We start from the raw sequence: 17,254 nt of genomic DNA, 5'->3' as shown, positions 1-17,254 counted from the left end.
TGGACTAACCCTGCCCTCCTGGATCCATCTTTGATTTTCCAACCAGGAGCTGTATGGCTCAGAGTGCTGGATGCCGCAGCAGGGCTGGTGCATTTGGGCTGGGTTCTAGGAGATGCAGTCATAAATCTAGTTGCTGTCAAGTTCCTGCAACAGGCTTTTTTTCTGCCTGTTTGGGTGTAGACAGAAACTGTCAATATAGAATTGATCTTTACAAGGCAGAGAGACTAATGCACAGGGTGGTGAGACGCAGGGAGGAGGGAACTGGGAACAGCTCGTACTTCTTACAGCTTCCCCCACGGTTCTGGGCACGTGATTAGCACTGGGTAAATACGTATTAATGATGTCCGAGTGTGGTTTAGAGCAGCCATTCTTTTCTTGACCGTTCTGATCGCTGTGATGTGTCACCTCCAAGCCTTTGTTTAGGCTGATCCTACAGCTCAGAACATCTGTTCATTGCCCTTTCTCTTTTCTAAGTTCTCTCTGCCCTTCAGGGTTCAGCCTTGTTGACATGGCTTTTCCCTAGATCTTGGTCTAATTTTTGTTCAATACCTTCCCTTCCTTGCAAACAACACCCTAGCCCCACCTAACTACTTACAGGTCTTTCATTTATTCATTCAACAAACGTTCACTGAGAGCCTACAATAGTTGCTCAGCAAACACTCGTTGATTATGTTAGATACTGCACTGGGACCTCGGCACACCAAGCTTACAGTGTGGAGGAGAAAACGGAAAGCCAACAAATAGTCACAAGACACGAAGGAGGTGGAGGCTTGTCGTGTGATCACAGAACATGGAGACCTAACCTAGTCCTGGGGTTCAGGGATGGCCCATGTTAGAAGGTGAGGTTTAAGCTGAGTTTCCAAGAACAGATTTGAGCTAGAAGGGTGAAGGAAGGGAGAGAGCAGGGCAGATTTTTAGACTTGATACTGAAGATAGCGAGGGGTTTGAAATGGAGAATCAGATATTGGGATGTCAGTTTTCAATATGAAATGAGGTTGATGTTTTAAAACATAAAACTGGTGATTTTTACTATTTTTTTTTAATCAGCTACACTGAGGTCTATTTTACATATAATAAAATTCACCAATTTTAAATGTACAATTCAATCATTTTGGGCAAGGGTATACAATCATGTAATTACTACCACAATCAAGATATAAACATTTCCATTACTCCCCGAAGTTCTCTCATGCCCTTTTGCAATCAGTCCCTCCCCTCCACTCCACCCAGTCCCAGGCAACCATGGATCTGCTCTAAATTCTACACACTACGCTTGTCTAAACTTTCTTATAAATTGACTCACACAGTGTGTTGCCTTCTGTGACTAGCTTCTTCCACTTATTACAGTGCTTCTGAGATTTCTCTGTGTGTGTATCAGAGCTGGTTCCTTTTTCAGTGCTGAGTAATAATCCATTACATGGTTGTATCTTTCACCAGCTGATGGCCATTCAGGTTGTGAGGAGGCTGCTTTGAATCCTCCCCTCCTCCCACACTAAAGCATATTGTCTTGCAGCCTTTCCACCTCCAAGAAAAGTCCGGGAGGCTTATTGCCTGGGGATGCGGAGAGCAGGTATTCATTAGAACGAAGAGGCCAGGCTGGCTTTCTTAGGATTGCAGTGAGAGAAGTGTCTCAGAAGCCAGCTGTGTGAAGAGAGAAGTTTTTTAAAATATTCAAAGCTCCCTCTGAATTCACAGGCTGGGCCTGACTGGCTTGGACCAGAGAGCTTTACTGTGAGCCCTAGGGAGAGGGAACCTACATAGGATGCAAGAGAAGCTCCCGCCCTAGAGAAAATAGAACCTAGACATCCTTCCAGGGAGGAGGGAAGGAGCAGGAGGTGGAACAGGCCCCAGCCCAGTGCTGAAGCTGGGCTGGGTCTGTTGGGGAGGAGAGAAGACAGAAACTCCCATGGGCACTTTGGGGAAGTGAAGGGGGAATTTGAGAGCATCCGGCCCTGGCCATCCCCTGCCAGCCTTCTTGACTCACGTAGACACCAAGGGAGGTGTCTAGAGCGGCAGGCCCGAGAGAGCCCTGCTGGTTCCCAGAGGCCTAGGAGTGACATTCACAAGGTCCATAAGTCCCCCTGTACCTCTCAATGGCTTGGGGAGCAGTGGGGAGCTTCAGAGGAGCCCAGAGGATGAGGACAAGGAGGCCACAGGGAGGTGATGGCAGGGCCTACCATCAGCAGCAGGAGTGTGGGCACACATCTGCAGGCCAGGAGGAACGAAGATTGTACCAGCAGATTCAGGGACCAGAGAGGCCAAAGCTCAGAGATAAGTGACTTAGTACACCCAAGGTCCTGAGGTGGAGTGGGGTCAGAGGACACAGATGGACGAGCAGCCACTCCCCCGCCACTGTGAGAATAAGCATGTGCCCCCTGAATGCACAGCCTAGGTCGGGAAGGAAAGCTCTGGTGTGGGCAGGAGGAGAACCCTTGCAGGACAGCATCACCTTGGCCTTGAAAGACCAAGGTACCAATTCTCGTGGCACATGTGCTTTGAGACCAAACACCTGGGTTCAAATTCAAGCTAAGCCCATTACTAAATGTGCAACCAGAGGGAAATTCCTTACTCTCTCCATGCCTCTGTTTCCCCATCTGTAAAATGGGACTCATACTACTACTTACTTCATAGGGTCCCTGAGGCCTTTTTAACTGATAAAATCAAGTTTCTTTGTTTGTTTGTTTTACCTGTCATCAGCAGCATGAGGAGCCTTATGAGGAAGTTGGGGTCAGTTAGAGAAAATGACTTTTGTTTCTGTACCTATGTGGTACCTCTCTGTTGGGGTAGGAACAATTCTTCCCTGCTGTAGAAGGCCACCTTGGCTTGAAGCGTGGGGGGTGGAGTGGCAGGGGCTACCCTGGAGGCCAGAGGACTGTTGTATTTGACACCTTCCACTGATGCAGTCAGAGTCTATGGAGGTGGGACCCAGGCATCAGCATTTTAAAAGATCTGCCCCCAGCCCCAGATGATGTCAGTGTGCGGCCAAGGTTGAGAAAATCAGAAGGGGTTCAATGTTCACACAAACCATCTGAGGATGTTGTAAAAAATGCAGATTTCAGTCCTTAGGTCCAGAGTGAGGCCGAGAGTCTGATGTCGATGCTACTGGTCCACAGGCCACATTTTGAATAGCAAGAATTTCCAGATGATATTGAGGAGGTGGAATCAACAGGACTTGCTGATGCCTGGTTATGGGGGCGGGATGGGGGCAGTATTCCAGGAGAAGCTCCAGTTTTCTGGCATGAGTAACCGAGCTTTGGAATCAGATGCCAATGGGGCATGAGTTGTAGGAGGTGGGGTAGAGGCTATGCCCAGTCTTGTGCCCATTCAACAGAGTTGTCCATTGGCCTGGAGTTCAGCAGCCAGTATGAATTAGAGATCTTGATTTAGAAGTCACCAGTACACTGCTAATATCAGCTTGAGTCTACTGAGTGCTAACTATGTGTTGGGCTCCAGTGTAAGCATTTCACATATATTAACTCACTAAAAGGCCCCAGTGACCCTACAAAGTAAAGAGTAGTATGAATCCCATTTTATAGATGGAGAAACTGAGGCACGGAGAGAGTACGGAATTTTCCTCTGGTTGCACATCTAGTAATTGGCTTAGCTTGAATTTGAACCCAGGTGTTTGGTCTCAAAGTGCACGTGCTGACCAACATCCCATGTGCCACGAGAATGGAAGGGCTCCCCCCGGGAGCCAGTGTCCAAAGAAGAAAGGATGTTCTAGGTGTTCCAAGGAATGCCAATCCCTAAAACTTACTTTGTATCAGATGCTTACGAGGCCCTGAGGATACTTAGGACCTGTTGGTCACTTCTGGTCGCAAGTGACAGGAGCTCAACTCAAACACCCTAAAATAGAAAATGGGATTCATTGGCTTGAGTAAGCTGAAAAATCAAAAGATAGATCCTAATCAGGGGTATGCTTGGATCCAGGCACTCGAATGACGTCAAGAACTTGTTTCATCTCTCAGCTCTTTTCGGTGTCAAAGTCATTCTCAGGCATCCTCTCCTCGATGTGACAATGATGCCCCCAACGGCTCCAGGCTCCTCTCCTACCCCTGTAGCAATCCTCATGGAAAGAGCCAGGTTTTTCCTGCAAAATCCAGGGATGATGCTCCCTGGCTCTGATTGGCCGAGCATGGGTCATGTGCCAGCTCCTGAGCCAATCGCAGGAGCCAATCATGGAGGCCCAGTAGAAATGGTAACAGAAGCCAGAGGCACACAGGGCAACTGAACAGATACGCCGCGATTTTGCCTCAAAATCTTTGTTCTTGCTGTTCCCTCAGTTGAGACTGTCACCTCCGCTCCCTGCCACACACTCACTCTCGTACTTGTGGAATCCTACTCATTCCTCAGTGCCTGGCTGCAGCATCTCTGTTCCTTCTGGTGCTTTCCCAGCAACCCCTGACGGAGTCTTTACCAGATGTCTCCTACTCATCGAGTCAGATCCTCTTGTCCTCCCTGTCCTCAGTCCTAAGGCAGTGTCCTGTCCCAGCTTTTCTTGGGCCCAACAGGCTTTTCACAGGCGGAGCTTCCTGCCCACCCTGGCACTTCCCTTAACTGTGCGTCAGGACGCCTGTGTGGCCCACGCCCACGTGTGCACAGCCTAGTAGTGTAGGAGAGCCGTCGCTCTGTGTGCAAACCTCTGACCAATGAGAGATGGGAGCCAGTGCATAGATGGTCTCCCATCTATAGATGGACGTCCCCCCGCGAGGGACGTCCCAGGGCGCAGTTCACATATCTGGCCGTTGTGACTCTTGTCTGCAGCTGGTTTGATCACACAACCTTCTACAGCTCCTCCCTTTCAAGTAATAGCGCAAGAGCCCTCTGTCTCAGGCTTGGTTTTAGAAAAGGAATCTGGGCTAGGACAGAATTACTCTTTCTCCCGTAACTCTTGGGCTTTGTGTCTCGAATAGTCAAATTAAGTTCACAGCAACATATGGTTACTGCTTTATGTCTGCCTCCTCTAGCTCACCAGGCTGCAGGAAGGCTGGACACATTACAGCGCTTAAAGAAATGCTTCGAATGCTTGGAAATGCAGGGGATGACTTAGAGTGATGTGTGAATGGACATTTAATATCAGTATGGGAAGGACGCTCTCCCTTTTCGCTCAGATTTTATTGAGGTATATTTGAAGGCCAACAATCCGCACATATTTAAAGTGTTCAATTCGATCAGTTTTGACCTGTGTATACCAATTACAGGGCCATCACTATAATTGGGACAACAAATAATTCCATCACTCTCAAATCCACGGATCTGCGTTCTGTCACAATACAGGAATCCTATATAACTACAGTCGCAGAGCATGTATTTTTGTCTGGGTTGTTTCATTCAACAAAATTATTTCAAGGTTTGTCTATGATGTCATGTGTCTCAATAGTTTATTCCTTTTAACTGCTGAATAGTAGTCCCCCACAATTTGTTATTAATAATTCATTCATCCGTTGATGAATGTTTGGGTTGTTGTTTTTTGCTATTACAAATGAAGTTGCTATGAACATTTGCATTTGAGTTTGTGTGAACACACATATTTCCTTTTCTTTAGGGTAAGTACCTAGGAATGAAATAGTTGGGTTGCATGGTAGGTATATAATTAACTAGTTGAGAAACAAACTACTAAGTGGTTATACCATTTTACACTCATACCAACAGTGTCAGTGTTCCATTTCAATAATATTTGGTATGGTTGGTCTTTTAAATTGTAGCCATTCTAATAGGTGTGTAATAGGTGTGAATGGTATCTCATTGTAGTTTCACAGTCATGGGTTGCATAATGACATTTTTGTTAAACAAAGAACCATATATACGAGAGCGGTCTCATACGATTATAATACTGTATTTTATCATACCATATATATTATAATATTGCACCTTTTAATGGTTAGATATACAGATACTTAACCACTGTGTTACAGTTGCCTACAGTATTCAGTACAGAAACATGCTGTACAGGTTTGTAGCCTGGGAACAATAGGCTCTGCCACATAGACTAGGTGTGTGGCAGGCTCTACCATCTAGGTTTGTGTAAGAATACTCTGCTGTTCAAACAACGACAAAATTACCTAACGACACACTTCTCAGAACATATCTTCATTAAGTGATGCATGACTGTAATTGTTCTCTAATGATTATTTTGAACATTTTTCACATGCCTACTTGCCATCCACATATTTTCTCTGAGGAAACATCTGTTCAAATCTTTTCCCGTTTTTTGTTAGGTCATTTATTTTCTTATTTTTGAGAGTTCTTTATATATCCCAGATACACATCTCTTAACAGATATGTGATTTGCAAATAGTTTCTCTCAGACTGTGGCTTATCTTTTAATTTTCTTAACAGAGTCTTTCAAAGGGTAAAAGTTCTTAATTTTGACAAAGTCCATTGTATCCATTTTTTTAAATTTTATTTTATGGATAGGGCTTTTGGTGCCGAATCCAAGAAAGTTTTTCCTAACCCAAGATCACAAAGATTTCCTCCTATATTTTCTTCTAGAACTTTTATATTTTTATGCTTTTTATTTTTATATTTTTATGTTTTATACTTAGGTATATGATCCATTTGAGTTCATTTTATGTTTAGTGCAGGATACAGCTCCTAGGGGAAAGCCTTCAATCTATCACCATTAAGTATGCTCTTAGTTCTAGATTTTTCATAGATAACTTTTATCAGATGGAGGTCTTCATGTTTTCATGGTTCTTTGTGTCTTTTTTTTTTTTTTTTTTTTTTTAAGATGGTGTCTTGCCCTTGTCTCCCAGGCTGGAGTGCAATGGTGCGATTTCAGCTCACTGCAACCTCTGCCTCCAGGGTTCAAGCGATTCTCCTGCCTCAGCCTCCTGAGTAGTTGGGATTACAGGCACCCACCACCACGGCCAGCTAATTTTTGTATTTTTAGTAGAGACGGGGTTTCACCATGTTGGTCAGGCTGGTCTCGAACTCCTGACCTCAGGTGATCCACCTACCTCAGCCTCCCAAAGTGCTGGGATTACAGGTGTGAGCCAACACACCCGGCCGGTTCTTTGTGTCTTGAATAATTTTGAATTGTTCCTTGGGCATTGTGACTGTTCTTGTTTGTTTTTTCTTTTTCTATTTTCAGACAGGATCTGCCCATGTTGCCCAGGTTGGTCTTGAAATCCTGGCCTCAAGCAATTCTTCCGCCTCAGCCTCCCAAGCTGCTGGGCGTATAGGCCTGAGCCACTGCACCTAGCCGTCATGATTGTTATGTTGTGTAGGGGGAGATCATTATTGTCTCCTAGAGAACATTGAGCTTTTTCCTAGAGGAACCAAACAACCTGCTAGATTCAGACTTATTTGGGTGGTGGTTGGACTCCCAGTCCAGTCCTCTGAGGCTTAGCCATGTTGATTTGGACCTGTTCGGTATGTACACAGTTCTGGGATAGGCTGAGACTTGTCCAGTGGCTCAGATCTCAGTCTAGTTCTCTGAGCCCTGCCATGATTGGAGCTGTCTAACAACCTTTGATGTTCACAAGGCAAAAATCAACCTCCTCATCTGGGGGAGGAGGCATTTGGAGCTCAAAGCCCCAGAGGTGCTCAGGGGCAGAGACCACCTGTAGGGGGCACCTTACTCACCTGCTGTGAGGGCTAAGGAAGCCCAGATCAGTGATGATGGAGGTGGGAGGCTGCCCAAGCCTCTTTTCTCCACACAGTGGAGTCATGAGGCCAAAAGTTGACCTCTCCAGCCACACCCTGGCTTGGGCTGAGGTCTCTAGCTCCTGGCCTGCCTCAGGCTCTTCTCCCATGGAGGGGCCACCCCACCCCCCACTCCCAGATGACACACACTCTGACTCAGATAGCCTGTCCTCATCCTTCCGGCCATGACCCAGGGGGCTGTGGTGGGGGTGGAGGAAGGGGAAGAACAGTCCAAGGAAAGGGTGATCCCATCTCTCTTGTCTCTGGGGCTCACCATGAAGTCAGCGGAGTCCCAGCTGCTGATGTCAGGAGCGAATAGGACTAACAACCCACATGTATTGAGTGCTTGCTCTGCACCAGCACCATGCAAGTGCCTTACATACATAGCCTCCTCGATTCCTTATCATAACCCCTTGAGGCAGGGGCTGAAATGACACCCATTTCACAGATGAGGAAACTGAGGCTCCAGAAAGTGAAGTCCCTTGCCCAAGGTCATACGGCTGGTCACGGCTGAGACAGGACCTCACAACTGGCTCCATCTCTCTGTAATCTAGGCTGCTCCAGCAACTGAACCAGCTCCCAAATGCTCTACTGTGCTCCCTCAAAACCCCCTACCCGCCTAATGCCACACACAGATGCAAGACCCCTACCACGGGATGCCCAGAAGAATGAACCACCTCCAGTCCCCAACCCAAAAGAGAAGGGGAGCAGATTCCCAGGGGCCCTCCGGCTAAGCAGGCGCCAGCCTCCAACCGGAAATTAACTCAAAGGAAGAAGGGAGCCGGCTCTGGATGCAGAGAGATGAGGCTGATTGTTTTCTGTTCTTCATTAAGTAACAAAGGGAAAAACCAACTGTGCATGGTGTGTGAGCTTCCCCACCGGCACCACCCCAGACTCCCGGAACATCTTTATCCACTTACCCAGGGATTCAGGAAATTCTCTTCCAAGCCAGTTTTATTGGAGATTTTGGATGCAAAGCTCACAGTCTCCCAATCAATAACAGATGAACAATGCTCACATTGCATTTTTTGGGGAGGACGTTTAGCCTGGGCTTGTCCCATCTGAAGAGACTGCCCTTGGACATCCCTATTTGATCAGACATTGCTGGAAAATGAACTTCAGGGTCATTCTAGAAACCAGAGTCATTCGCATGAGGGTGCAGCAGGAAGGGGCGCCCTGGTCTGGGCCAGATCTGGGGAAGCCCCATGTCTTGCAAAGGTTAGGGTCTGACCCCCGAGGCTCCCCCTGGCCTCGACTCTCTCTCCCGCCTCCTCCCTGGCATATCCTCCACATGTGCTCTGCGTGGGTATCAAATCTGCAGCCCATAAAGAATCAATCAAATCCTGTCTGGGCTTAGCCAAGGGCTGCGGCGCCAAAGTGCTAATGGAGGAAGGCCGGGCAGCCAGAGGGGATGGCAGGCCTGGCGGTGCAGAGGCGATTTCAGCATAAACCTTCTTCTCACCCACACTCCATCCCATAGATACATGGAGCTGCAGAAGATGGCCCAAGAATGTGAACCGGGACCATCTCGTGATTCTCTATCTCTGCCTTCTCCACAGCTGGAGGGGTTGGGAGGGGTTGTGGGAGGGGAGCAGGGACACCTCCAGGGAACATAACACTTTTGTTACTATCAGACCACCTACGGTGCGAACAAACTACTTAGAGTGGGAAACAGAGTCCACAGCTCATATCCTTCATCTCAGCAACACTTATTGAGCACCTACAGTGTCCCAGGCAGGGGAAGGGTAAAGTTCAGGCAACTCCTGCTTGATGGAGTTTACATTCTAGCAGGTTTATTCAGTGTCTCTGTCAACATCGTAACTCTCTCATCAAGAGAGAAAAGAAAAACCAAGGAAAACTATATACATTTTGGGATCCATCAAGGCATGATAGTTTTTTCCTTGTGCCATTTTGGAGATTCCATCATTCCCATGGCCAGGTCATTCATGCCATTCCCACCCTGTCTGTTAAAAAAATCTGCTAAATATGTTGGCCCTGCCTGAGTCATGCCCATCACCTGGAAGATATTTGTTGAGCACCAACTAGGTTCAGGGCTCTGGTGGACATATGTTCTGGAAGCAAGAAGCAGCCCAGGATTGGAGCACCCAGTGGTGAAAAGCATGCTGAGGGGGCTGTAGGAAAGCTTCAGTCTGCAGAGAGGGAGCCCCTCCACAGCAGGGCAGAACCAGCCCAGGTCCGCAAGGCACAAATTCTGGTGCAAGCCCAACTCTGCCAGTGAATCACTACATGACTTTGGGCCAATCTGTGTTCCCCTCTGAACCTCAGTTTCCCCATCTGTAAAATGCGATGATGCATATATGAGTGTTCTCCAGGTACGGTCTTGCTTCAGAATCATCTCAGGGTGTGGGACTTGGTGAAAATGCAGGTTCCTGGGCCTCACAGCAGGCCTCTGGCAAGGGTCCTCGGGAGGTGGGTCTAGGAGTCTGCATTTGTAACACATTCCCCTTGGGGTTTCCAATGTCCCAAAGTTTGAGCAAGACTCCTAGAGGAGACAGTGTCCAAGTGCTGGCCCAGCTTGTCAATTCTGCTACAAAAGAAGGCAGATGATGGGGGAGCAGATGGTCAGGGAAAACTCTCTGGAGGAGGCAGAAATGAGCTGGGCCGGAAAGCCTAATAACAGGAACGATAATCGTGCCGTTGCTTGCAAAATGGCTTTCAAGCACCAGGCCCTGTGCTAAGTGCTTTATGTGCATTACTTCATTTAACTATCACGACAGCCCTGGAAGAGAAGACTTCTTATCCCCACTTCATAGACGAGGAAGCTTAGGCTCTCCAATGGTTAAGTGACTTGCCCAAGATATTTGGATGCCCTCTGAGACACACTGCAAAATCCTCCCTAACACAATACCACAGGCTACTCAGGGTCCTCTTGAAACCTGCAGCCATAGAGGAGGTCTTTCTGGAACAGAAGGCTTTGGTACCTGAGGCCTAGAGAACAAGAGTGGATTGTTTCCTAGCATACATCTTTCACTCACTCACTCCCTAAATCAGTCATTCACTCACTCATTGTTTTCTTTCTCCTTTATTAACTCATGTACTTATTCACTTATTAATTCATTTGTTTAATCACCCAGTCTGTTTGCAGCAGTCTGTATTTCTGGACTGTATTCATCAGAGTCTTTTATTACAAGTGGCAGAAACACAACTCAAATTGATTCAAGCAGAAAAAGAAATTTATGAATACTTTTATCTGACATGTCCAAAGGAGAGGACAGCTTCAGTCAGGGCTGGATCTAGGCACTCAGATGTTATTGTCAAGAAACTCTCCCTACAGCCTTTGGCTCTGCTTTCTTCTGTGTTGGCATCACTCACAGGCTGGTTTTTTGCTTTTTCCTTTGCTTGTAAAGTTGCCCACCAGCAGCTGCAGGCCAGTGTCCTATCAGCTTAGCCACCTCTGCTCAAGGAAGAGGCCTCTTTCCCAGGAGCTCCAGCAAAAATCCCAGAGAGGCCTCTCACTGGCCTAGCCTGAGTCACATGCTCATCTGTGAACCAATCACTGTGGTTAGAGGAATCAGGGATCTGATTGGCAGGCCTGCTTCTGGGGTGATGGTGTCAACCCCAGTGAATCACACATACTGAGCATGGAGGGTTAGTTCCTTAAGGAAACTTGGCATGTGTATTAGGCCATTCTTGCATGCTGTACAATATATGAGACTGGGTGATTTATAAAGAAAAGAGGTCTAATTGGCTCCTGGTACTGCGGGCTGTACAGGAAGCATGGTGCCAGCATCTGCCTTTGGTGAGGGCCCAGGAAGCTTCCAATCATGGTGGAAGGTGAAGGCTGAGCAGGTGTATCACATGGCTGGAGCATGAGCAACAGAGTGACGGGGGACATGCTGCACTTTCAAACAACCAGATCTCTTGTGAACTCAGAACGAGAACTCACTTGTCATCTCGGGGATGGCGCTAAACCATTCATGAGGGATCCGCCCCCATGATCCAATCACCTTCCAGCAGGCCCCTCCTCCAACACTGAGAATCGAATTTCAACATGAGATTTGGAGGCGAGAAACATTCAGACCATATCAGCGTGCTAGCATTAAGAAGATAAAACTCTTTCATTACCCTTTCATTTGCCCCTAAATGCTGGCAAAATTTGGGGGTGCCTTCTACACAGGAGTCAGAGGTCCCACCCAGTTCCAATTTGACTCCAGACACATCTACTCTATCTCTGCGATTTCCTCTCTGTTTCATGATGGAGTTAGGGGAAACGGCCTCTTCTGGTTTGGAAATGCCAAGCAAGCCATGATGTCCCTCTGTGGCTGGGACAAAGATACCGACAGCTACTGCTTCCTGGGCATTCACTGAGTGCCTGGCTAAATGCTCCACAGACACGTCCCTCTTAATCTTGCCAGTGGCCTGAAGTGGGCAGGGTGGGAGAGTTATTCCCATTTTACACTCGAGGAATCTGTGAGTCAGAGAAGTGAAGGACTTTCAGCTGTAGTCACAGCTGCCAAGTGATGGAGCTCAGCTTCAACCCTGGTTCTATGCAATGCTAGAGTCCACACTGTCCATCTCTGCTCATGAAGGCAAATTCCTGCCCACAAGTGAAGTTTGGTTCTGTTTGGAGTAAGAGAGTGGGGAGAGGGCAGGGCTGCCAATTTGGAAGTGATCAGAAAGAAACTTCCACAGTGTTGGAGGTTTCCTGAGACTCACCCCCTGGAACAAGGTCCTGATTTCCATTGCACCAGCCCCACGGATGCAGCTTGTGTGGGGGCAGGCTGCATGGGGACAGGCCTGCAGGGAGCAAGGCTTTGGCAGGGCACACCCTCCAGGGCTCATCTCAAGCTTCCTGGTTGTAGGGTAACCGAGGTCACTAGGCAGCTGGGGAGGGGTGGGAACCAAATGTTTGCAGAGCATCCACTGTGTTCCCAGAACTGTGCTGGGCTAAGTCGGATACCAGGAATCATGACTGTCATAATCATTGCGGGCAGAGATTCTTAGGATGTTAGTGCAACAAGCAACCCCAGAGGCCAGTTTGCTCGGGTCTTTCAAACTCATGGCCCTCAGGGCCAGGCAGGCGACATTCATGAGTACGGCGGGAGGGGCATGAAGCCTGGTATGAATGAAGCATCGCTGGGAATGGGAGAGCACAGCCCCCTCTCGAAAGGGGACGGCCACCACTCAGCATCTGCCATGTGGAGCCATGGGACCTGGACTGCCATATCTCCTGATTTTTCCAAGAGAGCCTAGAAATTTCAGGTGAATGCCTCCAGTCTTTAAAAACAGATTTGGGGGCCAAGCACGGTGGCTCATGCTTGTAATCCCAGCACTTTGGGAGGCCGAGGCGGGCAGATCACCTGAGGTCAGGAGTTCGAGACCACCCTGGCCAATGTGGTGAAACCCTGTCTCTACTAAAAATGCAAAAATTAGCCGGGTGTGGTGGCGCACGCTTGTAATCCCAGCTACTTGGGAGTCTGAGGCAGGAGAATCGCTTGAACCCAGAGGTGGAGGTTGCAGTGAGCCAAGATCACACCATTGCACTCCAGCCTGGGTGACAAGAGTGAAAACTCCATCTCAAAAAATAAAAAATAGAAACATTTGGGCTACACGTGATGGCTAACACCTGTAATCCCAGCACTTTGGGAGGCCAAGGTGGGAGGATCACTTGAGCCCAGGAATTTGAGACCAGCTTGGGCAACATGGTGAGACCCTATCTCTACAAAAAGTACAAAAATTAGCTGGGCTTGGTGGCCGGCACCTGTAGTCCCAGCTACTTCAGAGGCTGAGGCGGGAGGATTGCTTGAGCACAGGAGGTTGAGGCTGCAGAGAGCCACATTTTCGCCACTGCTCTGCAGCCTGGGCAACAGAGCAAGAACTTGTCTAAATAAATAAATAAATAAAAATAAAAACAAATTTGAATTACAGAAGACACTGTGTGGGCTCAACTAACATGTCTGCAGGTTTAATGACCTCACCTTGCTTTACCACCGGGGATACTGAGGGCCAGAGAGGGGGCGCAATGTGCCCACAGCCAGAGCAAGAACCAGATCCTTTGCCTTCTAGGACTGTGATCCTGACCCTGGGCCACTGAGCCGCTTGCGTGTTCCAGCATGGGGCAGTTCATACAGCACTTCTGTGCCCAGGATCTCGGTTAGTTTTCATCTCAGCCCCAGGAGGAGGCAGGGTCGGGGAAGTCACCTCCATTTTATAGATAAGGAAGCAGAAGCTCAGAAGAGCCCTGGATGGTGCCCAGATCCCACTGCTAGTTAAAGGACTGTAGACACCTGCTTCCCCCTGCAGGGTCTGCTCTCCTGTTTGGTGTTCAGTCTTGTGGTCTGAGTTTTAGCCTGAGTCAGGCCTTCCAGAAGCCTGCAGCTTATCAGGAGAGAGATGATATGTATGGGTAAGAGACAAGACTTAAATGAAATATACTCAGTGGAGCGCAAATGTGTGACACAGGCAATGAGCAGGAAATCATGGCAGTAGCTGACTTGGGTAGGTCCAGGGCTAAATGCTTTACATGAATTATCACATTAAGTCTGCCCAACTACCCCCATGAGAGAGGTACTATTATTTTACTAAGAAAAACTAAGGCACAGAGGTTAAGAGACTCATCAACGTCATACACAGGAGTTGATAGAGCTGGAATTTGAACCCAAATGGTCTGGATCCAGAGACCCTATGCTCTGTAAATATTACTAGGAAGTGGGCATTTGGCTGGCACCAGCAGGAAGGATGCATAGGGACCCCCTAGGAAGGTGGCTCAGCATGAGCAAATGCTTGGAGGCAGGAATCTGCCAGTTGATTGATGATCAGTGAAGAATCCAGCTGGCTAAAGATGTCAGAGCTGGGCCAGTGCTGAGATCATGGGACCCAAGCCCCTAAGTGTCAAGAGGATGTTCTGAAAGGTTTAGGCTGAAGGCCACACAGCAACTTGGTGGGACAATCAGGACCAGATCCCAAGTATCTGATCTCCCACCTGCTTTTCCTGCTGCTCTCTTCACCCCTAGCTTTGCTCACACAATGCCCAGGTATGCTTGAATTTCCATGCATGGGATTTCCTCAAGGTGGAACCCACAAGTGTCAGAATCCTATCTGTCTCACCTCTCTATTGCTTCATCCTGCATTATCCTCCCAAAACTGAGTGGGTTAAAATAATAACAGTTATATGATCTCTTGTGAGTCTGCAATTGACTGGGCTCAGCTGGTGGTTCTTCTGCTCCACATAGCACCCTCTGGGGGCTGCAGTCATCTGTGGGGAACTCAACGGGGCTGGAATATCCAAGATGGCACGTTCACATGGCCAGTGATGGATGCTGGCAGAAGGCCGGGAACCATATGTGCCCTGCCCATATGGCATGGGCTGCTCACAGCATGGCAGCTGTGTTCCAAGACAGGGCATCCTAAGAGTGAATATTCTAAGAGATTCAGGTGAAAGCTGCAAGGCCTTTTCTGACCTAGTCTCAGGTTTTATACAGCATCACCTCTACAGCATTTTGTTGGTCAAAAAGAGGTCACAAGCCAATCCAGATTCAAGGGGAGAGGACTATACTAGGTGTGGACACTGGGAAGGATAGTCCATATTTGGAGGCCAGTTAGTGCATTATCCTCCCAGACATTTTATTCACTTCTCCATCCTAGTTTCTTTCTTTCCATCCCTCCCTTCTTCCATTCCATTCCATTCCTTTCTCTTGCTTCCTTTATTCGACAGGGTCATACCCAGGCTGTAGAACAGTGGCATAATCACAGCTCACTACAGCCTCAAATTCCTGAGCTCAAGCGATTCTCCCACATCAGCCTCCCTACTAGCTGGGACCACATGTGAGCATCACCACACTGGGCCAATTTTAACAATTCTTGTAGAGATAGGGTATTGCTGTGTTTCCCAGGCTGGTCTCAACCTGCTAGCCTTAAGCAATTCTCCTGCTTTACCCTCCTGAGTTGCTGGGATTACAGGCATGAACCACCATACCCCACCTCCATCCTAGTTTCAGGAACTCTACTCTATTCAGTTTACTCTCTGTTCGCCAGTGATTTGGTCCAGCTCATCCAGGTGTTTTTCAGGGCACTAGTCTAGTACAGTGCCTGACATATAGTGAGTACGTAATAAGTATTTGCTGAAGGGAGGAAGGAAGGAGGAAGAAAAGAAGAAATGAAAGAAGGAAGGAAGGAAGGAAGAAGAAGGAAGGAAGGAAGGAAGGAAGGAAGGAAGGAAGGAAGGAAGGAAGGAAGGAAGGAAGGAAGGAAGGAAGGAAAGTTTTCCTACAAAAGTTGGGGTCATAGTCCAGCCTTTTCCATGAATCAGCAACACATCCAGCCCCTGCCCACTTTAGGCCTTTGTCTTGCTGTTCCCTTTGCCTAGGGTCATCTTCCTCCAAAGTTTTCCTTGGCAAGGTCCCTCTTGTAATCCAGGTGTATTAGTCTGTTATCATGCTGCTATAAGGACATACCTGAGACTGAGTAATTTATAAAGGAAAGAGGTTTAATTGACTTACAGTTCAGCATGACTGGGGAGGACTCAGGAAACTTACAATCTTGATAGAAGGGAAGCAAACATGTCCTTCTTCACATGGCAGCAGCATGGAGAAAAATGAGCAAAGGTGGGGAAAAGCCCCTTATAAAACCATCAGATCTCATGAGAACTCACTCCTTATCACAAGAACAACATGGAGGTAGCTGCTCCCATGATCAATTACTTCCCACTGGGTCCCTCCCATGACATGTGGGGATTAAGGGAACTACAGTTCAAGATGAAATTTGGGTGGGGACATAGCCCAACCATATCACCAGGTCTCAGCTCAAAAGTCACCTCTTCAGAGAGGCCCTCTCTGGCCACCCAGTCTTACCACCACCACTAGCTATTCTCTTATGGCCTGAGTTATTTACTTCAGAGCACTTACTACCACCTGACAATGCATTATCTTACGCATTTATTTATGTAATTGTTCATTATCTAGCTCCCTGTGTCCGTCTTAGGCCAGGTTTCTCAACCTGAGACTATTGACATTCTGGGCTGGATAATTCTTTGTTGGGGGCGAGTGAAGTGCATTCTATGGTTGTAGAATGATTAGCAACATCTCTTGACTCTACTCACTGGATGTCAGTAGCATCCTCTGCCATATTATGATAACCAAACATATCTCTGGACATTGCCACATGTGCAAGCCTGGGATGTGCATGTTCATGCAGGAGAGCTGACAGCAGGTTCACCATGAGGAGTACCCCTCCCTCTGGGGCCCTGGGCATTTCAGAACCTCCCTCTGTTCTCTGCTGCCTCAGGGCTGGGGGATTTGGCAGAGGGTGCTGTCACAGCCAGCATGTTTTCAGTCTAGAGTCTCCTGGGAAGGTAGTGGGTCTGCTGGGGCTGAGACAACCTCATATAGCTATAATCATTTTTGTTTTTTTCAGAGACAAGGTCTCCCTCTGTCACGAAGACTGGAGTGCAGTGGTGCAATTATAGCTTACTGCAGCCTTGAACTCCTGAGCTCAAACGATCCTCCCGCCTCAGCCTCCCAGAGTGCTGGTATTACAGGCATGACTCATTGTAGCTGGCCTAGATTCTATTTTCTTTGTTTTTGTTTTTCGTTTTTTGTGTTTTGTGTTTTTTTGAGACAGGGTCTTTTTCTGTCACCCAGGCTAGAGT

The sequence above is a fragment of the Rhinopithecus roxellana genome, chromosome 12, assembly GCF_007565055.1.
Source record: "Rhinopithecus roxellana isolate Shanxi Qingling chromosome 12, ASM756505v1, whole genome shotgun sequence".
In the NCBI taxonomy this organism is placed as follows: Eukaryota; Metazoa; Chordata; class Mammalia; order Primates; family Cercopithecidae; genus Rhinopithecus; species Rhinopithecus roxellana.
Note: the sequence above shows the minus strand (reverse complement) of the source record.